The sequence below is a fragment of the Polistes fuscatus genome, unplaced genomic scaffold (assembly GCF_010416935.1).
Source record: "Polistes fuscatus isolate 324 unplaced genomic scaffold, CU_Pfus_HIC Scaffold3, whole genome shotgun sequence".
NCBI lineage: Eukaryota > Metazoa > Arthropoda > Insecta > Hymenoptera > Vespidae > Polistes > Polistes fuscatus.
In genome coordinates, this window is record NW_025113107.1 from 7,930,514 (window position 1) to 7,953,652 (window position 23,139).

The 23,139-nt window shown below is 34.9% G+C and overlaps 2 long non-coding RNA genes across 4 annotated transcripts in view; one reads left to right on the forward strand and one right to left on the reverse strand.

Moving 5' to 3' along the window:
- The window catches only part of LOC122519183, a 98,526-nt gene that overhangs the window by 54,095 nt on the left and 21,292 nt on the right, over positions 1-23,139 (forward strand). Inside the window, exon 1 of one of the 3 annotated variants that reach the window (XR_006304267.1) lies at positions 17,780-18,381. The exons of the other annotated variants lie outside the window; for them this stretch is intronic. This is a non-coding gene — a long non-coding RNA (uncharacterized LOC122519183). Of the gene's footprint in view, positions 1-17,779; positions 18,382-23,139 lie in introns of those variants that run through there. 3 annotated transcript variants of the gene reach the window in all.
- On the reverse strand, positions 152-9,272 carry LOC122519184. Its single transcript, XR_006304270.1, has 2 exons — positions 8,885-9,272; positions 152-292 (listed from the first exon to the last, which is right to left on the reverse strand). It is a non-coding gene; the product is annotated as an uncharacterized LOC122519184 (long non-coding RNA).

Sequence of the window (23,139 nt, forward strand, 5' to 3'; positions counted from 1 at the left end):
TACCCTTCACTGTACGAACAGGAGGCTGAGCATACTCGAAAAACAGCATTGGTGTTTCGCGACGAAGAGACAGAAGCCTGTTCACGTATATATATAGCATATCACCTCTGTACAAAGGCTAGATCGTGCGTAGAAAATAAAAACCGTTTTCTTTGCCTATGGATTTTTATATTGGTGTGCGTGACGCGTACTTATACCAGCTATCTAGCCACTTCTTCATCAAGAGATTCTTCTTTAATTTTCCTTGTCAATGGAAAACTTCCTTGTCTTATTTCATTGTTCAAAAATTCACCTGAAAATAATGCAAATATTTAGTATTCTTTATATCAGGAATAATATGTACTAATTGTTAGTATAGGATGTTTCATATTATTCTATTTGCAAGATTATAATATTTCAATTGAAGATTTAATTAGGACATATATTGATTTTTTAAAATGTCCAGCAAGCTTAATTATGATTTATTAATTGTTACGAGCAATGGTAATAACTTTAAATATAAAGCGTGTATGATGAAAATGTGAATAATTCCAATAATAAAATAACGACTTTGAACCTGATTATGAAAGTAACATTAACACGTTCCGTGCTATTTATTAAAACATATGTTTTATGACAAATTTAATTATCTCAAATATATTTCAATTAAAAGAGTGAGGCATTAAGTATATAAAATGCAGTATAGAACAAAGCACGCGTAAATTCGTTCAATTCTTATATATACAATAATTATTAATTACTTTTGAATCGTACTAGGGTCGGCTCAAAACTTTTCAACCCACGCATGTAAATTTCGTTCTCGAATTAAACTGTACAAAAAAAAATGTGAAAAACAAAAAGTCAGTTTTTGTAAATTCTGACAGGTAACTTCTTTGTATACCAGCATCAAGTTTATGATACAGTATTAGTGGTAGAAATCCTTCCGAGAAATAAAAAATAGTAATAATCTAAAGTTATAGGGATGACAGTGAAAGTAACAAAGAATAACCCGCGGACAAAAGAGAGGATTCGGATGAAAGTGATGGATGAAAGGATAGAACGGAAAGAAGGAGGGACACAATTTGCCACTCTCTATTGGTTTAACAATGCCCCTACAAACTGTGAGCCTACTAGAATTGTGGAATATAAAGGAACCCTTGGGCATTATCTCGTAAATTTGAAATTACACGGTCATTTGTTATTAAGCGTTTAGGTTATTATGTTGAAATATTATTTTAAACGGGATAAGTTTAAGCGTGTCACCGCGACGATTAAAATGTATTTCTCTGTTTTGAATCGATTAAAAAAGCGTTATTATTGACATATAATATTATAAAAGATTTGTCGGTATGATTTGATCGAGGAAAAGATAATTCCAGGTAAGAGCGGCAGGTTCATCTTCGTAAAGGATCAAGAACGAAGAGGAAAAGGGAGTAGTAGGTCGAAAGAGCAGATTGTATTTTCCGACGGAAGCTTCTCCAATTTCGACGGGGAGGATCGATTTATTTGCCGAGGAAAGTCGTTATATCGTGTCTAGTTGTTTGGTCTGGCTGGTTGTTCCCTTAACGTAGCTCGATCACGACGAAAGGATCGTGTTACGATAAAGAACCGTTCTATTTTCCTCGCCCTCCTTTGGCCCCCCTTTCCCCCCTCTACTCTCTTTTCCAAGCTGTTTCTTACTCTTGTTTCTTTGCTCATACGCTTTTCGTATCCCCTTCGTCGGAAATTCGAGTCGGTTATCGTCCTTGCGGTCTCTCTCTCTCTCTCTCTCTCTCTTTCCTTCTTTCAACAAGGTTTTTGCTCGCGTATAAGGATAAGTAAATGTAATTGTTAGAGGTGAAAGAAAGCTTTTCCAAAATGGCTGGTGATGGCTAGCTCATTGACGTTGCTCGCTGTCACTAGGTAGGTTCGACTGATCGATAACGCGCTGAAAGTACGACTACCCCCATTCTGTCTCTCTTTTGGGATTACACCGGACGATTTGAAAATTGCTATTCGCTTCGATACCTTTCCTCTAACGTTTTATTGACTTTTCTTTGCATTTACACGACGTTATTGAACTTGCCTGCTCGCCTTACGAAAGAAGAGTCACTTTTCTCATTGCATAATAATCCTCTTTTCGAAAATATTAAGATAATGAAATAAATGAAAAGTGGTGATCACCGAAGGACAGTGGATGAGGGGGAGGGGTGAGAGGGGGTTTACACCTCCTCTCTATACTTTTATTCGCTCTTGAAATTTTGGAAGAAAATTCGGAGTTCGGCATTGGTGCATTTCGTGCCGCGCTATAATCGACTCAATTACTGTGATTATCGCACACGCGCGCATACGAGAGACCGAATACGAACGAGTATTAGGATAGTTCGAAGTAATGGGGAACGACGAGTACGTGGCAATATTCGATCGAGAACCACTTGGAGGAGTTTTAATCGAAAATTATTCTCCGTTAAAGGTTTGCCAAGAGAAACGGGGGACGAGCGAGCGATGTACCGTGAAAAATCAATTTGTCGGGGTAGCGTTCCGCTTCTACTTTCCGCTAGTTGTTTTTACGCGACTATTTTTTTTCTTTTTTCTTTTCGTCGGCCGATTATCGGGAATACATCGAGAATTATCGATTTCCCCGCGAATATTTTTTCGATTTATTTATTTATTTATCCTTTTTTTTCTTTTTTTTTCTTCTTTTCTCTAAATTAGACCGCGTCTCTATTAATTTTTTTGTATTCGAGTTAGAATGCAACTCTAATTCCAATTACCCATCGAAAGAAAAAGATAATGTCTTTCCTATTTTGTAATACGTTCGTACACATCGGTTGAGAATATATCGATCAATTTATCAATTTGAGTATCAAATAATATCCATTAATGCCTATCTTCGAGACGTTATTTTTCTTATTTAACTAGTTGAAGTCTATCCAGTTTTGTAATGTATGTATATATGCACGGAGAATTTAATATCGATCGATAAATTTAACGATTTAGACACGAGAGAAATAACGATTAATGCGTATTATCGAGATATTTCTTTTTTATTTGACTAGCTGAAGAAGTCTATCTACATTAGCAACATAGTAACGTGTGTACATATGTCAAGCTTTAAAATTCATCGATTAATTTATCAATTTTACTATCGTGAATATCAATTATGATGCGCGTAGGTGTGTTTTGAGAGATATTCATGTTAGTTACTTAATTAGGTTAATTTTTTCTCTAAAGGTGTGTGTATACGCGTAAGGACTGTGTATACCGATCGACAAATTTATCGATACGACAGAAAAAGGACATACTATGATCGATTCGCCTGTATTTAAGGAGATCAATTTTTCTCTCGAATACACAAGGATGCAGCCACACTTCATTTCCGTAATACTACTCGTCGTACGAGGAACGCTGACGGACGTATCGCTCGAAACACCCTCATTTCGTTGTGGCCTAGTTCTATTCTCCAGCGAGTTATCAAGAGAGAGAGAGAGAGAGAGAGAGAGAGAGAGAGAGAGAGAGACGGGAGTCGTTTACAAGCGAGTATAAATGTGACAAATCGTCCGTCAAACGAGATTAAGTGCCGTCACCGTCGTCGTGGGCGATCACGTAAGCGAGCAACTTCGAATGTGAAAGCCAAGTGATTTTACCCTCCCTTTCTCTTCCATAGTCGACGAACCAAAGGACTTTACGACCGGTAGCTATCTTTCTCTCTCTCTCTCTCTCTCTTTTTCTCTCCCTTGTATTTAAACGAACTTTCGAAAGCTCTTGGTCGACTTGATGTACACACCGAGTACTCTCCATTGTTTTCTATATCTTATATTCACTTTTCGAACCCTTTCCACAGCTATTAGACAACACCGTACCACGATAATCGCAATTATTTCTACAGACTTATCTGCATTAATAAACGATTTCTCGTGATTAAAATATATACGAATGTTATTTGTTAGTATTTTGAAGATTTATCTATTTTTATATACATACCTGTTAAAAAATAAAATGTTAACTGTGATTCAAATAATCAATTTTCCTTTATTATTTGAGCAAGATGTTCAAAATTTATTACTTCTAATTTTTTTTGTAATAAATAATTTTCTTTTTCCTGTATATATTTAAAAATTAATAAATATGAAAAAAAAAAACTAGAAAACAGATAGAAAAAAATTATTGAGAAACACTAGCCCCACGAGGGATCGAACACTGACTAACGGCGCGAGAAGCGAGAACGCTACTACTGACGCTAGCGCGCTAATTGATGCACAGTTGAAATTAAGATAATATAAACATATATACAACAAAAATCAAAATTTTAAACTTTTTTTCTCAAAAATGGCTAGGTATTTTGAAAAAACCCTTTACCACGATAACACCCTAAAAGTATACTACTAATATACCAAAGCTCGTTAAGATCTGTGGGGGTCCCAGTGTAAGGTCCCCTTGTTAGTGTCTACGTACGTGTTAAGATTTGGATTTACCTACGTATAGCTTTCATTTTTTCTTCTAACTGTTAGAAGAAAAGGTAAAAAGTCGAAAATGAATTCTTCGCAGACACCCGGCTCGAGAAACACTCATTGTCAGCATTCTCTGGCATCCAATCGATCGGAATGAATCTCTCTCTCTCTCTCTCTCTCTCTCTCACACTTTTTTCCTTTCTTATCGAACGCTCGTAAAAAGAACGATATAAATGTTACGGTAACGAGGATCCAATAATGTCCATACCGTTAGACGACAATCGTATTCGATTATTCGAAAGAGATTGTCATGATTTCGAGAAGAAAATCGAATTTCATTCTCACACAACTCTCTACGAATGAAATATATTAACGAATTGCACCCATTCTTAGTTCGCTCGCCTTTTCTATCCAATTTCTTCGTTTATATATATATCTATATTATATGCTAATAACGTGTTGTATTTTTTATTTAAATAACCGTAAATGATTGTTAATTAATCGAAATAAATGTATATTGTTGTCTAAAAGCTAAGTCTATTTACCGTCTTCTTCGAAGTCTCCTGTTAGACTGAGCCGTTGTCCTCTAGAAAATTACTTTAATCGAAAGTTGTTTACATGACTTTCCGAATGTTGCGCATGTGTGCAACGGTAATAATCTACCTAATAAATAGAATATAAGATTATAACGTTTTCATTTTAATATTTTTATCTATTTTATGTAATTTTTTTTACGCTCCTGCGCAGTGATGACTTCGAGGGTAAGATACTAAAATCAGAGCATTATAATCTTAAATCTTATTTGTCACATGCATTATTCCCTTTATACAGATGCGCAACGTTCGGAAGGGCATATAAACAATATTTAATAAAAGTATTTACATGGAGGACAAAGGCTCATTTCAACGGTGGATTTCGAAGAAAACGGTACATAGATCGTATACTCCGAGTTTTTAAACAACAATAGACACTTGCATCGATTAATTAACAATTATTTTAATGCACTAATGCACTTTACTTATATTACAGGAACATTTTATCCTCGAAGTCATTACAGCGCATGAACGTTCAAATAATTACATAAAAATGATCAAAATTCTAAAATCAGAACGTTATAATTTTAACCCTTAGTGCTCCGCACGTTTTTGTACCACTGCCTACCAGCAACTCGGGCACATTTTCGCAGCGGAACGAGTATGAAGAAGGAGTTTTATTTTAAGTGAGAAGAATTACACGTGCTTGTGAATATTTTTGATTTTATTTCTTTTATACACATATGCACCTTCTTTTTGTAAATGAAAAATAAATTAAAAATTTTTTTCTTTCTTTTTTTTTTTTCTTTTTTTTTTCCTAGTCATGCTAAAAACATTGGGCGCCGCATTGGGCTCCGATGGCTCCGTAGCGGAGCCTACGGAGCGCTAAGGGTTAAATTCTATTTATTAGGTACATTATTCCCTTTATACACATATGCGCAACGTTCGGAAAGTCATATAAAAAACATTTTAATAAAAGTAATTTTGCAGAGAACATTGATTCAGTTAAACGGTGTATTTCGAAGAGGACGGTACAAAGGACATATTATCCGAGCTTTTAGACAACAATAGAGAGAGAATTATATTAATACTCTAAAACATTTAACTTACATTTAAAATTGTTTTAACGTTTCTGCGCAGCGATGGCTTTAATTAAATGTTTGATCGAAATATTGTTTGACATTCCAAATATATTAATAGATATAACGAGTACTAAAAAATATTTAAATAACAGTAAAAAAGGAAATCACAGCGGGAGTATTTTATGATATACGTAAATTCGCATCGCGAATATTCGTCTCGCGTGTTGCTAAAAACACGACACGTTTATTGGTATCCTTCAAGCCGATTATGAAAGTACCATGCCGCATGAAATCCCAACTATGTATACGTATATTTCTATACACATATTCGATAAACTGGCCCGACATCGATTACCCCGTGGAAAATTTTTCCTTCTTGTCGTCGTCGTCGTCGTGCTTGCGTGACCCAACACCATTGTCGAGAAGCTCGGTTGCTCCTATGAGCTAAACTCGAGAAATAAGTAAAGTAGTAGTAGTAGAGAAAACGAAGTGTGAGAACGAGTTAAAAAGGGAACAAAAACTGACCGGAATAACGTTAAAATGAAAAAACCGATAAGGTGTTAATCCTATTCACAGTCGACTATTTATTAAGTTCCACATTTTTTTTCATTCATTTTAAACCAACGAAAAATTTCAATTCAGTCTCAAGTGTGTGTTACTTTTGTATATTCCTTTAAATATATTCCTTTACGAATTATCTTTGACCGAGCTATATTATTTCATTGCATAAAGATATATAACAAAAAATATTTCAATAACGTCTAATAAGAATGAGACTTTTTATAACAGTTAATAATAATTTATAGGATTATAAATAAACGGAAATATTAAAACTACCGTTTAATGGATAGAAGCTTTTTCTTGGTGATATAAAAAAAAAAGAAAACACTTTTCTTTAGAATCAAACGGCGTATTTTCAATTTTTCAAGATATAAGACATTTCGTAATAATTAATTAATAATTTGAAGATCGTAAAGAGTAAAGTATCGATATATTAATATGACTAGTCAAAGGATAGAAGCACCATCTTGGTTGTTTAATAAGAAAAGGAAAGTCAACTCTTTGGGATTCGAGGAAGAAGGAGGAAAAGAAGGAGGAGAAGAAGGAGAAGAAGAAGGAAGCCACCGCGTTGAAAGTTCTCTTTTAACGGCCTCAAAGACTCCTTCTCTTTCTTTCCATTCGAGCAGCAATTTTCATTCTTCCAACGTCGTACAGCAAGGTCTTTAATGGCTTCTCCTCGGTAGGAAACCTTCCACGGCTATATAACGGCGATGCCGAGTGCGGTAGAGTGCTGTAGAAAGAGAGAAAAAGAAAGAAACAGAACTAGAAACGTGTTCCAGACATAAAATTCGTCCCTTCTCATTTTTAATGAGCCAAAGAAATCTTTTTAAATAAAATACGAAACAAAATACGAAAAATTATATAGATATTATTATTGGAAAAGATTTAACAAATTTCTCACGAACGAATATCTCTCTCTCTCTCTCTCTCTCTCTCGCTCTCTCTCTCTCGTTTGTATTTAATATTTACGAAGATAATATTAATAAGAAGGGAAAATAATATCGTAATTCCGATGAAAATATCCAATATATAGTATCGTACGAAAGCAAATCTCTGATCGTATTTTTTCTATAAAAGGATATTCATAACGGACGTTTAGCGATTGAAATATTATTTTTCAAAGAGTAATCTCGTTTTTTCTAGTATCGTATCTTTAACGTTCGATCGAACGAATCGACTTTTACGTAATTAATAGCTCGCTTTATCGCCTCTGGTTACAATTAATAACCCGCCACGTTTAACGGATTTACGAGAGAATTTATAAAGCAAAACTTGGTTGCTTTGAGTGTTACGAACTATCCGTACTTTAACTTTGTGATTCCACGCAAATACACAAACGAAAGATACAGTTTTCGAGAAACGTAGAATTGCATTTCAAATAAAAAACATTTTCTTGCCAATACTAGAAAATTACTTCAAAATTAATCAGACATATTTTAACATTGTTAAACTTTTCTTGCTCATCCTGTATTTTTTGGATTAGGGAATTTTGGAGAAAAGGAAAATTTCCCATGTGGATAAAAGAACGTAACGTGGTGGTGCCCTTGATCGAAAGTGATCGACTTTCTTCATCACTGGCAAGGACAATTAATGGTGGGTGGGACGAGGGTATCGCCTATTCTCGTTTTACTTTTTCGTCACGACATTCTCGTGATCTAATTTCTCCCCTCGTCTGGTAAGCTCTCCTTTCATCCCTTTATTCTCTCCCCCCCCTCTCTCTCTCTCTCTCTTTTTCCTCTTTCTCTTCAGCAGCTTGTCTTTGATATTGGAACCACGACGAGCACTCTGCTTCGAAAGTTTTAAGGGACAGGCAAGGCAAGGCAAGGTAAAAGAAAAACTTGCTGTGACTAACATAAGGGGAGACCGAGGAAAAAGAAAGAGATAAGGGTGAACGAGAAGAAAAGAGATGGATAAAGCTAACACGATGCTGGTGTACACAGAGTCAATACACGGAAGAACTCTTACTTTTTTTTCTCTCTTTCTTTCCGTTTTCATAGTGTCGAAATGAAAAATAGACAGATAATAGATATTCCACGCGTTGGTTTGCTTTGTAAAAAAAACAACATTGAAATTCGACTATAAGTTGTATAAGTATAACTTGGGTTCTCAACTTATTTCGTTTTTTTTTTTGGTCAGAACTTATACTTGAGAAAATATTTTATTTCAATCGCGAAGAAAATCTACTATTTAAAAAATATGATTTCCAATATAAATGTTATCCAACTCTGATTTGAATTTTAGCGAAACGAGATTATGAGATAAATAGGAAAAATGACATAATTATTGGCATATTACGTACAACTGTGTCACATCGAATTGTGAGAAATAAGAATTTTTCTCCTATTCTTTCTTTCTTCCTTTCTTTCTTTATTTCTTGTTTTTTCTTTTTTATTTCCTCTTTCATATTCTTCTAATAATAGTTCGTCGGAGGTGGTCCAAGAAAAGAATTATGCCCTCAACAGCTGTATTCTTCTTTATCCCATCTCTCGAAATTTCCCCGACCATTTTGTTATTATCGAGAAAAGGAATTTGAAAGATTTTACGGCAGGTATATCCTTGGGCCATCTCAACTATGTCTTTTCCTCGAGAATCAACATTTCCGTTCGTTTCGCTCGTTAAACTTTCGAACTCACCAGAATAACTCTCTGTTTTTAATTAAGTTCCGTTGAGACAAGAAAGAAGACAAGAAAATGAGAGATACAACGCAAATAATAAAAATCATGTAAAAGTGAAAAAAAAAAAAAAAAAAGGAAAAAAAAGACTTCATTATAACGCGTTAATAGTTTTTTCTTTTGTTTTTACATTGACTTATTTTTGTCTTTATTAAACTTGTTCATCCATGAGAAATATGGAAATGAGCGTTCTCTTTTTTACACCAATGTTTTCGATTGTTTCTTTTTGATTCAAATAAATAATTTTCGTGTCATTCTAGTCGAAAAAGTTTTGGGAGAACAATTTTTATTTCCATAAAATGTAAAAAAATGGTAATAAAATAATAGTTAATTGTATGTTTTTATGGATGTAGTTAAAAGAGAAATCAGGGATTTAGTAGTCCCTTAACGATTACGCCTATGTCTGGGAATCGGTCTTTGCAGCGATGGGGATACGAGAAGTGGGTGGAAGAACGAAGGGGGGAGTGGGGAAAGAGACGACGATGCCTCCGTAAACGCTAAGTGTTCGAGCAGTACGGTAGGGCCATTTACGAGAGACCCTTCTATAACCATCATTGACTTATACCGGGTGATCGATGGAAATATTGCTTTTTCTTTCCTTTTTTAGGCTTTTATGAAAATGAAATAGATGTTCTTTATTGATAAGTAATCAAATTTTGATGAGTGTATATATTTGAAAAAAATGAATAATCGATTGATTAATCTCTGTATATTATAATAATCAAAATGATATCATGTATTTTTCATTGAACACGTTGTAATGCCATAGGGAATCATTCCACCGGTGATAAACCATAAGATAATTGTGTTATATACGATTAAGCGCTTTGATTTATGTTTTTTTTAAATAATAATATATAAATAAAATTTGTTTTCTTTTTTTTTTTTTTTATTCTTTTTCTTTGCAATTAAATAGAATCGGAATTTTATTAACGTAATTATTTCGTTTAACTTTGTATAATCACGTATTCACATATCATAATAGTTTATAAACTTTATTTCGCAAAGCTCGACAATTGATTTGGAAGGAGAGGTATATAGGTCGTTTAACCTTTAAGTTGAACTTAATGGAGATTCGGTTGGTATCGATCGTCGTCGACGTGACAGATAAATGCCCACGAGGATGGTAATAGGATCAATCGTAGCGAGCACATCTGCGCCTCCATAATGCTATGGTCCACGACTACGACTACGACTACGATCAAGAGAAGGACGAAGGAAAAATCGTTGCATTACAAAAGCCAGTTATAACCGGGTGTCTAAGCGCTTACGTTCATACATAAATACATACATATTTATTAGATGGCACATAGATTTGATCGAGCATGTATTTTCCCGTTGTTTCTAAATGTTGACGTTTATTCGAATATTAACATCAATGAAATTTATTTGAAATTTCGTATTATAATACCTCGTTAACAGGTAGAATTTAGTTATCAATGATATTATTAGATGTTCTCTCAAAATGTTTCCGTTAGTTTAGTAATCTTCTGAAAGATAATTATCGAAGAATCTAGTTTATCATCCGAGTTAAAAGTTCTTCTCCGATAATTCTTCGTTATACACGAATAATTTGAATCGATGATTAGATTCTACGTTTTATTTACGTGCAAGGATTAATTATCCGAATAGATTATTTCCAAATGATATACGTTTTTCATTTCGACCGTTAAATTCTAATAATGTAGCATAAAAGATTTTCTTTGGGTTCTCGCATTATCACGCGTTTCCTTGGAAAATGTTTCTCCTATTCTGGCAACCATGAAAATGGAATTTACTCGGAAAGTTTCTCTTAAAGTTCCTACACCGATAAGTTAAACGAACAAATTTCTCTTCTTACTCTAGACTCGCTCGAATCCAATGGAAAATAACGAACTCGTAGTTATGGAATTTGTTTAATTTCTCTTTTTTCAATCTACACAGAATACCATAGGAAATGAGAAATTGCGTGCGTTTCTTCTGTCGATAGAATTTCAATAGCAATTTACTTTGACGACGAATTTAAACAATGAAAGGACAAAGAGATTTTCTGCATATTTTTTAATGTTTTTTTATCTAATATTTATCTTCTCCTCATCGTCTTGCATCTAAATTTCATTAAATTCTAAGAGTTTTCTTTTTCTTCTACGTAACTTGGTAGTATTATAGCTTTTTGTATATCACAATTAGATTGTATCTTGATTCCTGCAGTCTATTGTGAATTGCCATTGCCTTTGAATCTTCTTTTCTTTCCATATTACACTAAATCCCACGGGATTTCTCTTTTTCCTTTTCTTTTATTAAAAAAAAATCTTTATCCTTTGATAAAAAGACGGTTTTTTTGTTCTTCTCCTATTTTATTCGATTCCTTTCTTCCTTTTCCACTCGTACCAGTCATGCCTTACTTAAGAATATGTTGTTCCTTCTTTTCGTTTCTTCTGTCAACGAATATGACCAGGTATGTTCTAGTTTAAAACTAACCGTCCGTCTTAACGCATACTCGTTTTATATTTTTTCATTTTTATGCGAAATAATAGCCGTGACATGGGATAGATTTTTTTCATCTGAACGATAAAAAAAAGTTTAATAGAAACATGTTGAAAAATACTTTTTAAATCAAAATAAAATGTAGTTGAAATATGAATAAATGCCGATAAAAAAAAATATATATATATATATTTTCTATTAGTCGACTTCGTAAGATTTATTTGAGTTTAAACGAGTGTTATCTTTCATTCGAGCGATACTTTTCAAACTTGGATCTTTACTTTTACAAAGACGAAAGAAGTTCAAAAAAAGTTTCTTGTTAGTTTGAAACGTTTACCTTTGGAAAAGGACGAACGAAAGAATTCTCGGAACGAGTGGTTCTTTTTATCTCATAACTCGTATTACACCGCTCATCGATAAGAGATAGGAATAATCTTGTGGGATTTATTGACTTCGATCGAGTTAAGAGTATTTCGACAGTTGTTTTTTTATACCGATTAACATTCGTCGAGTATTCATCAAACATTTTCATTACGATTGATAAAATTGATAAATTTTATTTTATCTTCGTGACAACATATGAATTAATGAATTAATGATTCTCAGTTTATTCAATTCATTTATTACGTTATTTTTACCAACATTTTTATTTAGATTGATTTTATTTTATTACACATGGTATACATAAACGTTGAGATCATACTGACGCAATTTTATAGTAACTTTTATTATATGCTTGATTATGATACTCGAGTCACTCGACTAGAATACTCTTCTTCTGTAATTGCATCCTGCAAAAGGTTTTCTCTTTCTCTCTATCGTATTGAAAAGAGAAAATACGAACACACGCTTGTATTACCGCAACGGAATAAATCTTTCGCCGATTCATTTCTCTTTATTAAGTCGCTTACGATACGATAACTGGTTAGACAAACACACGAGCAACTTCGAGTTGGTAGATGTTATCGAGTTTGCTGTGCTCGATGCATCGTATCCTCGTTGCAAACGAACGACAACGCAATGCATGTCCATCGAGAGAGATGGAATAAAAAGATGGAAAATATTGGACGTGTAATTGGTCAATTTTCAGCCGACAGTTAAATTCTAATGAAACGAACAAACGGACGACGGTCTTTTTCAAGGGATCCAAAAATTCGCTTTGATTTTGATTGGAAAAAATAAAAAAAAGGGAACAGTTTATAAATAAAGGAAAATTACGCGAAATAAATGACAATCCAAAAAACAGGGAAATTATATTCCACTCGATATTTACGATCGATAATAAACAATTTTCCGATATTCCCGTAGCAAATTTTCGTCGCGTTTGTAATGTAATGTAAAACTGAAAGAGACAGATAGATATGAAAAAGGGAGAGAACGATATTTACTCAACGGTTTACTTCGAACGAATGCGGGCAGTGAAGTATGGCGGGAAAAAAAAGGGACACCCCTTTTTCCATCGATCTACCAGGTGTTCCCCTTTTTCCTTCTCTCCTTTTCAAAGGTTCCTTCTTTGCTCGCATTTTCTCACCTATATATCATTTTGTTCTCTTCTTATTCTTTCGTTGGAAATTTGACAAATTCGAAAAATCTCAGATAGATGTCGTAATGAAAGTAAATGTTCCGTCGCGTATATTTATCTTTCGCATGGATTCTCGTTTAACCCCTTGGCTCGATTCCATCGGCAGAGATGTCGGCGTAGTTTAAAAAACAATATCGTCCAAAGAGCGATATCTCTCTCTTTTCTTCTTTTGGTCTTCTTTCTTTTTATTATTATTCTCGTGTCTTTCAACGCTATGCGTGGGACGTTTAAATAGATAAGAGCGAGTTTTACACGACTCGAACGTGGTCTCGTCACGGAGAGAAAGAGAGAAAGAGAGAGTGATACGATTGCACGATAAACTTACGCGTACGCGAGTGTTATATTCGTGTGTACGCGCGATAATATATGGAGATAATAGGAGACTTTATACGTCTCTTTTTCTTTATGGGACGTGAAAGTTAGTGCTGACGATTAAGACGGATGCGCGAAACGCCGTAGAACACGCGCGTTCGCTTCTTCTTTATTATTCCCTCTTCGCGATTATCTTTCCAACGAGTTGTTGCGTTTTAATCGCTAAATCGCTAACTCTCTATGTCGATTACATTTTTTAACTTCAAAATAGATGATGCGTAATCGTACTAAGTGCTAAAAGCTTTATCAATGTTTCTTTTATTTCTTTCTTATCTAATACCTATTTTATATATATACACATGTGTATTCGATATATTATTTATTCTTTCCGCATTATTGCAATTTATAAACAAATAAAGTGATGAATCACAGGGACCCGAGGAAATAAAGAAAGAAAAAAAAAAAGGAAATATTATATATGTATACGCACGTTTCAGGAAAAGTAGCGGATCGTATAAAGGAACAAACGCATTTTCATTTCCTTTAGGTACGTCGCGTCGAAAAGCTGGGATCAGAGCCCAGATATATTTTTCAAGTTCCAAATACGTGCGCCAACTACGAACTTTCTTGTTTCCTCCGACACGTCCACACTTTCCTCTTTTCATGTATATGAATTTCTTTCTACGTTTGTGAATGAGACGATGAAGAAGAAGAAGAAAAGAAGAAGAATAAAAAGGAAAGAGAAAAGGAGAGTTCAAAAGAGAAGAGAGTGGGAAACTTGGATTTGTTTACCTACGAACGTTAATGTTCCTAACGTGTAATTTTCTCTTTCTCTCTCTTTTTATTTCTTTTATATATTTTGTATCTTTTACGAGCATAAACTTCTTAATAGTTAATACACGTATATTAATTTAAAGACTACAATGAAATGAGAAATATCATGATTTTTTACCTATCTCATCATATTACATATTTATATACGACTGAGTCGAATTTTAGAAAGTTTGAATATCTAGTAATATTTTTTAATTATTTATTCCATTTTTTCTCCTACATTTGAATATTTTTTTATATTCATTTCAAGGAGGAATAAAAAAGTATATATATATATGTACTTGTTTAAAAAAAAACTACGTTATTTTGTTAAGACTCTGACAAAAAAAAAATAGAAAGGAATCGTTCCCGAAGAGTTTAATCGATTATAAACTTCGTTAGGAAACTCAAGAAGATAACCTCTGTATTTTCTAATTTTTTTTTTTTGTATCTTTGGGGATGGAGAAAAAAGAGGAGAGGCAAAGAAGATTGAAAGATGATAAAGTTCAATAGGAAGTTTGCAAACGATTAAAAGCTTTATAACAAAACGGGAAGATATAGGGGGATAGAACGTCTTTTTTCTTTTTATTTTCATCTTCCTATCTATTTATTTGTTTCGTATTTTTATTTTACTTCTACTAGAATAATCGATATCTATTTATCGTTTTCTCTATTTTATATTACACTCGTTTTACGAATGAAAGGGTATAAAAAAGAAAAAAAAAGAAAGAAAGAAAGAAAGAAAGAACGATAGAAAGAAAATAGTGAAACTCTTAGAATCGACAGTTTATTTCTATTCGATTTGGCATGATTTGAATCTTTCAAAAGAAAATCCCTTGTTGGGAAACTCGATCGAGCGAGAAAGAGCCAACAGCAGCAAGTACGAGTAAACGAAGAAGAAACATCGCGTTCGAATTTTTCTTATTCTTACGATCAATAACTTTTGCTACTTTTTCAAATATAAACGAGAACGGAATAAAAGAGTGGAAAGAGGAAAATTCACGTAGACGCGGATATGTGCATCGCGAATGAGAGATGTACGTAAAAATATACACGCGTGTTGTTGCTGCTAGAGCCCCCCCGGTACGTGGCACCGGCGTTTGTGCGTCGACGTCAGCTTCACCGTCAGTATAAATATTTATACGCCTTGGATTCTATATAATTCGTCGTTTATTTAAAAATCAAATTTTATAATCCACGAGCGCGGACTGTCAGGATAGTTCACTTTTATGGCGTGCATATATCATCGCTCGCTCACTCGCGTCTCTTTAAATAATTCATACGCCTTTAAGAGCATCGAGGCTTTTCGTGTCCTCGCTTTTTTTTTCTTTATATATATATTTTTTTTTATTTATTCTTCTCTCTCTCTCTCTCTCTCTCTCTCTTTTAATCTTTATTATTTATTATTTTTATTTTTTAAAGGAAATGAAATGACTGGTCACGCTTTTAAAACCATATAAATAACTTTTGAAATGTTCAACCGAGTATAAAAAAGAAAGAAAAAAAAAGAAAAAACAAAAATAAGATTTTGCATTACAAGTTCCTGCGTTATTGATCACGCGTAACAAATGTTGATAAAGATTATAAATGCATATATGTACATATGCATCGACTGTATTAACATTGAACAGGAATTCGAGTTAGAAGATAAAGAGAAAACGGACTTTAGAATCGTATGTAAATAATTTATAGTCTTGGTTCACGCTAGCTTCCTACTTCATCGACTTAATATTGCAAAGCCAGTCATAATTTAATTGTTCTTTTAATCGAGCCAGCGGTAATATCCAGGAAGGATCAGAATGCATTGTTGCTACTGGCAGTAATCATAATTCTTTCGTTTAAAAGATGGAACATAGAATAGTACTTGTCACTTCTTATTATATCTCCTGACATTGTTTGCGAACCTTTCTTTCTTGTTTCTTCTCTTACCTGGTGCAGTTAATAAACTTAAAAAGTCTTGAAAAAGAAGAGAAGGAAGGAAGAAAAAAAAGTAGGACGAGCGGCGGGCGGGGGCTCATTTCTCTATTACACCACTCTTGGAATTCATCCTTGCAATATTAGCTCTATCCGTTATATTCTATCCGTGCTAGCTACGGAAAGGGAAAGAGAGATAGAAAGAGTTTATTCATAGTCCCGAGGATAATCCCTCTTCTACCGAGGCACTTAAAGTCGGACTCGAGTTTTAAAACTCTTCTCCCGTCTGCTGCTCGGTTTAAAATCGGCGCGATTATGAATTATCGTTACGTGGTAATTCCAAGGTAGCAAAGCTCCAACGTTTCCTACTTTGCCGTTTCGTTGGAAATACTTTGGATCAATGACAACCGAACGTAAGGATCGATTTCAATTTATTCATATTTTTTTTTACGGAAACTGTAATGTTCGTCAAAGATCATTTTGAGCCGTTCAATCAGTTTTCGGAAGAGATCATCAAGAATATTATTGTATGGCGGACACTTGGTGATGCAGAACGAAGAACGTTATGAACTAGCGAACGAACGAATGAACGAACGAACGAACGAACGAAGTGAAGAAGGACGAGGGTATTCAGAGCGACCGAGCGTGACTGGCAGAGGAGAGTAGAAAAGAGTAGTAACGCGGTGTTAGAGGACGGATACGGAGGTGACGGTGGTGGTGGTTGGAGGGGGGTGGCGTAGGGGGAGTTGGAGGAAATGGCGGCAGCGACAGCAGCGGCGGCAGAAGCAGCGGCAGCGGCAGCAGCAGCAGCAGCAGCAGCAGAAGTAGCGTGTAGGTAGCGATGGTGGTAGGGGAAGTGGAGGGAAGGGGGGCCTGCCGGCCGTAGCACCGGTTGGCTGAAGGGAAGGGATAGCGTTGGCTCAGTAAGCGTCAAGCGCCCGAGCCGGTACCATGCAATGTGAAGTGTAGTGAATGAGGATATATATATGTACACACATCACATACACGCGTATACACAACACACACACACACATATACACACATACAAGACACATCATAGAGAACGATTTTCGTGGCTCGCGAGAGACTGGCGCTATCGACTACGTAGTTTTACCTATACAGTTAACTCGTGTCGCGTAACATTTTTAAAGAAGAAGAAGAAGAAGAAGAAGTGAAAAACGGACGACGATTAGTCGGTCAACGAAAAAAGAAACGAAGAAAGAAAGGAAAAAAAAAGAGTGAGTGCATCGATGAGCTTCCCAAGCTTGATATTGTAATAGTGTGCGTGACGTGTATATGCCTGACGAGAGTTTGCTGTCTTTCTCTCTTTTTCTCTCTCTCTCTCTCTCTCTCTTAATATCTTTCTTCGTGTGTGCGTGTGCCCCTGTATCTTCTCTCTATAGCTCCCGTTTCTTCTATCTGTCTTTCTCTCTCTTTCTCTCTCTTTCTCTCTCTCTCTCTCTCTCTCTCTTTCTCTCTATTCTATCTCTTTATATCTGTTTTTATCTCTGTCTCTTGGTCGGTGTCGTTCGGGCCCACTCGTCTCGTTTCGGCTCGTCGAACGCTCGGCGACGATGCAGCAGGTTCGCGTGTGTATGTATCGCGTCGTGCCACGTCGTACGTGCGACCGATTTTACGTGTGTTAGTTAGTGGTGCTGGTCGGCCATGCCGCTTTTGCGAGTACCGCGTGAAGTGTGAGTGCGTTGAATATTTTTTTCATTGTTAATAGTTGTTACTGTCGTCGTCGTCGTCGTCGTCTCTTCGTTACCGTTACAACTGCAACCATCGTCCTTCTGTTGCTGTTGTTACCTTCGTATTTCCGTCCTTTTTTACTCTACGCCAAGTAAAATACCCGGAATTTCTACGTTTTACCAACTGGGAAAGATCCTTCGATGCTTTAACGTGTATATGTGGCTCTTGTGCTTGTGTAGTTAACACACTTGTGTACCTTTCTTCGATCGGACTATACGTATTATAACTACTCTACACGAGAAAAGCTAGAAAGAAAATTTGGAATTTCGACGATGACTTTTTGTCGTAAGTATGTTTTTATTTTACATTACGAGTATAACATTCCAACAAATATATATTTTATCGTTTATTTTTTCGAATAATAATAATAATAATAATAATAATAATAATTTTTCTGATACTGTACGAGAGAAAAAGTAAAAAAATAACGGTTGTTGATTTTTTTTATTTCTTTTTTTCTACTCACATATTCATATATTTATACATAAATCATACATTCATTTCTTCCCTTCCTCTTGTTCTTGTTCCTCCTTCTCCTCTCTCTTCTTCTTCTCCTCTCTCTTCTTCTTCTCCTCTCTCTTCTTCTTCTCCTCTCTCTTCTTCTTCTCCTCCTTTCTTCAGTGCCTTCTCTTTCGGACGTCGATCTCCGCGTGGGACAAAGGATAAACGTGTTCTCTCTCTCTCTCCCCCCCTCTCTCTCCTCCATGTGTTGGTTATATATATGTAGATATGGTAGTAGTAAGTATTTATGTATAGTAAGATTGTGTGAGAGAGTGGAGTCTCTTGGTTGTGTGTAGGGGAGCGTGTAAGGGGAGTGAGCAGCAGTGGAGCTGCCCGGATTATTTATCGACCTGCACGAGGTATTGTGACTACGTGCCGACGAGTCTTACGAGAACGAGCCGTTAGTCGTTAGTAAATCGAACGGCGTGCGAGTTAGCACGCTCGAACGATAAGATGCAACTTAACTTGCCGACATTGTTGTTCCCTTTTTTTTTCTTCTTTTTTTCTCTTTCCTTTTCCTCTTTTTACGGAAGTAACGCGTAAGGAGAAAGGAAGTTTTACCCTTTACTTGCGTATAATTTAATATAATTAATTTTATTTGCTGCATTATTAGTATTAGAAAAATAAGGATGCAAATGAATGTTGCAAAAGCGCATCTAAATGCGCGCGCTATTTTCGGAAGAACAGGAACGAACGAACCGTTATCGAGTCACGACAGTATTTCTTTTTTTTCTTTCTTTCTTTCTTTCTTTCTTTCTTTCTCGTTCAAATGGTCGTTTTACACGAATATTTCGTCGATTGACGATATCGAGATATTTCTTTTTTATTTTCCCTTTTTGTTAATACAAATTAATGATCAAAGGAATAACTTGGTTGAAAAGTTTATAGGGGGCGTTTAAGATGTATAAATCACAAGTCGCCGTGATGTTTCTCGCTGATTTTACTCGTACCGCAGCGTGTGTTCGTCGTGCATGATTTATGCTTGTTAACCAACCGTCTGCTATACAACTCTCTCTCTTTCTCTCTCTCTCTTTCATCTTTATTTATCGTTACTTGTGTTTTTGAGAATATATAAACAAGAAAAAAGAAAAAGGGAAGAGAAAAAATATAGTCTGTTTTACAACGTAATCTTTACAATCAACATGACGTTGTTATTAGGTGTTACTTAAGATACTGGGCTGGTGCAATGAATAAAATTCTTGACGTTACAAAGGAGAAGAGACATCAATACTATCGGGTAATCGAATAGCATCAATCAATAATTCTCTCAGTAAATAAGACACAAGATGTGATTTCATTTTTGTTTCGTTCGTTATTTCGACTTGTAACGGATGTCGAGAAAACTATGGACAAACTATTTTTCGTTTGACTACTATGCCGGCGGCGGTGGTCACTAATCTTTAGCTTTATTTTTTTTCTTTTTTTTTTTAGTTGGAAAGTAGTAATATGGGTTCTTTCCAGTCGACGCTTTCTTAAAAGGCCATAACGTTTATGGATACACACAACGGTCTGCTGAGAAGGATAAAGGAGAGGGCTACGTCGAAGCGGTAAAAGCTTTCTCTATGTGCAAGGCAAATTGCAGTGCCTAAGTCAGTTTACACGTCTAATCGTAGCCCTCGTTGTGTTCAACCTAATAGGCTCTAATGCTTATCCTCCGTTTTTCCTTCTTCCTCCTTTTTTCTTTTTTTTTTCTCCTTTTCCTATCTCCCCTCCCCCCACTTCTGAAATTCTTTCATTCGAGCAGCTACATATGTTTCGTATACGTGCTCGAAATTCTTTAATGCTGAAAATTCGTGTCGAACGCATAATTGTTTTCAAGCGACTCCAAAAGTAAAAATCTTAATTAAGTACTTCAAACTTTGAACATACGACGCATAGGAAATAATGAAATACTTGTAGGAAAATAATTGACTACGAGCATTGAAATTGGAACACGACTAAATTTAATTAAACAAGTACGAGAGAATATCTACGAGACATAAAGCATTGTTTAGAAATGAAAACCGTAGAGATGATCATTTCGAGTACTATCTATAAAGATAAGTTATCGCGGATTATCGAAACACGAAAGCGGTTAGAACTTTGAAGCAAGGCCGAATAGAAAACATATCTATACAAACTTTGTTCGTTGTTTCCTTTGTGTCCCCCCAGTTCAGGAATGAACTGTGGTTCCACATATTATAAACACATCGTATATATATATACGATGCATTCTTTTAGCGATATAAGTGACGATAAAGTCGACATCGTTGAATTATAGATTGTTATTTTTTCCTGAGTTCTTTAGATATGTATGCGTGCATGCATACAGCATTGAAAAGCGAAGTTATTCGAGTTATTCGACGATTATTTCAAAAGAGAATAATTACTTGCAACGAATTCCACCGCGAAACATGTTTTTATTTCTTTCTTTCTTTCTTTTTTTTTTTTTTTTTTATTACTTTTTGGTTTACATTCTTTTTTCTTCGATCGATCCTTCTCTTTTAATCTGTCGCTTTATTTTCTTGTCTACTTTGGACATTTTTGAAATTTCTCGTCCCTGGCATGTTCTAAGTATCGAGCAAGCTCTTATTGTTGAGATTAATAGGATCGAACGATTTCCGTGAAGCGGAAACGACTACTATCGCGAGTGTCACGCTAACGTGCGTGTTTTCGTCAATACTTCTTCCACCCACTTATCTCCTCTCTCTCCCTCCTTCCCTTCCTTCCTACCTTCCTTCCTTTCTTTCTTTCTTTCTTTCTTTCTTTCTTTCTTTTTTATTAGTTCTATTCGAGAATAAGGTTTGGAAATTTTTACGATAAATCGATCTTTTTTATATGAAAACATTTCATCGTTATCAAATCATATTCCACGATTACGATTTTGAATTTGTGTGTTGTTATTGTTAAGGCTCAAAACTTTTCAACCCGCCATCGTAATTTTATTACGATATTAAAAGATATCTCGTACAATTATATAAGAAATTACTCGTCAAAATTTCTTATCGATCGCGATCGAGTAAAGATAAATATTATCTAACAAAACTCGTCCAGGTGCAACAAAAGTTTCCTTTTGTTTCGGACGAAATCACAGGTAATAGTGACTTATGATCTTTTAATGGTTTTTTCATGCGTCCGGCGTTCCGTAAACAAGTCCTGTTGTGTAGTAGAGTCAGCGATAATGTAGTAAGCGATAAAAGAAAACAACAACAAGGTGGAGGAGATGAAGAAAGCAGGGCGGGGGGAGGGAAGAGAAGGCCGACGACGAGCGTTATTATTTTAGCTGCTATAAATTCACTGAGAAAATATCAGGAAAAACGATCGGATCTGGTACGCTCTTGCGTTCCTACATGAGCGAACAACTAATGGCTGGTCTTCAAGAGCAGGAAGGAAAAAGGAGAAAGAAAGGGGGGGAGAGAGAGAGAGAGAGAGAGAGAGGAGAGAAAGCATGCACGAATGCACTCCTTGACGTTTCCGTATGAACGAATTTATTAACGTCGCGTTTCCTTTTTTTTTTTTATTTTTATTATTTTAAATCCTTTGATGCGTTAACAAAAGAACATATAACTTTTTCGTAATTATTTTAAAAACGAATATATTCGTACTCTGTACTATAATATTATATTCCATATCAATAGTTTTGAAAATGTGCTCTCTGTATTATAATATTATATTCCATATTAGTAGTTTTGAAAATATTTTCATAATGTTCCGCCAAATATTACACAATTTTCATTCGTTTTATTTCTAATTTCAATTGAATGTGATACGAGGTAGTAGGATAAACTTGGAACAAATCATTAAGTCACTTATTATTGGTATTAACTGTTTGCTAATGCATCTACAAATAAAACGTTGTTTATATATTTTTAGTCAATCCTTTAATAGATGTATAGATATATAATTAGTATTCACAAAGATAATATTTTTATCGGCGAAATCGTGTTTTTCCTCGTATCACTTTGAACGATTTATATTTTTTTCTTTTTCTTCTTTCCACTTTTATCCTTTATTTTTTTGCAAGGAAAATATCGTGTAATTTTTTCTCTTATTTCCTTTTTTTTTTCTTTTTTTTTTCTTTTTTTTTTTCTTTTCTTTCACAGCGGATTCGCGCTCGATGCATATGCGTACGTGTTGCATGGTTCGTCTCTTCGAAGAACGAACAGAAAAAGAAACAGATAAAGATAAAGAAAGAGAGAGAAAGAGATAAGCGTGCCTTTGTGCGTGGCTCGAGTTAACGAGAGGAAAGAACCATTACAAGTCCCGTCAGCTGTTCGCAGAATATTTTTGTAATAGAGATCATCGTAAATTTCTTTCTTTTTCTTGCTGTTGTTTTTTCTCTCATTTTTTTCACTTTAAGGATTATTTTTAAATTTTTATTTTTTATTTCATTCTCATAAACATATTCATTCATTCATTCATTCATTAACGCAAAACCTCGAACGTTGAATATACATTTTTTTTTCCCCAAAGAGAGATTTTTCCATAGCACCGTATTTTCTCGCTTTCAAAACGAGCATATTTGACGTTCTATTAATTTTTCTTTTTATTTTTTTCTCTCTC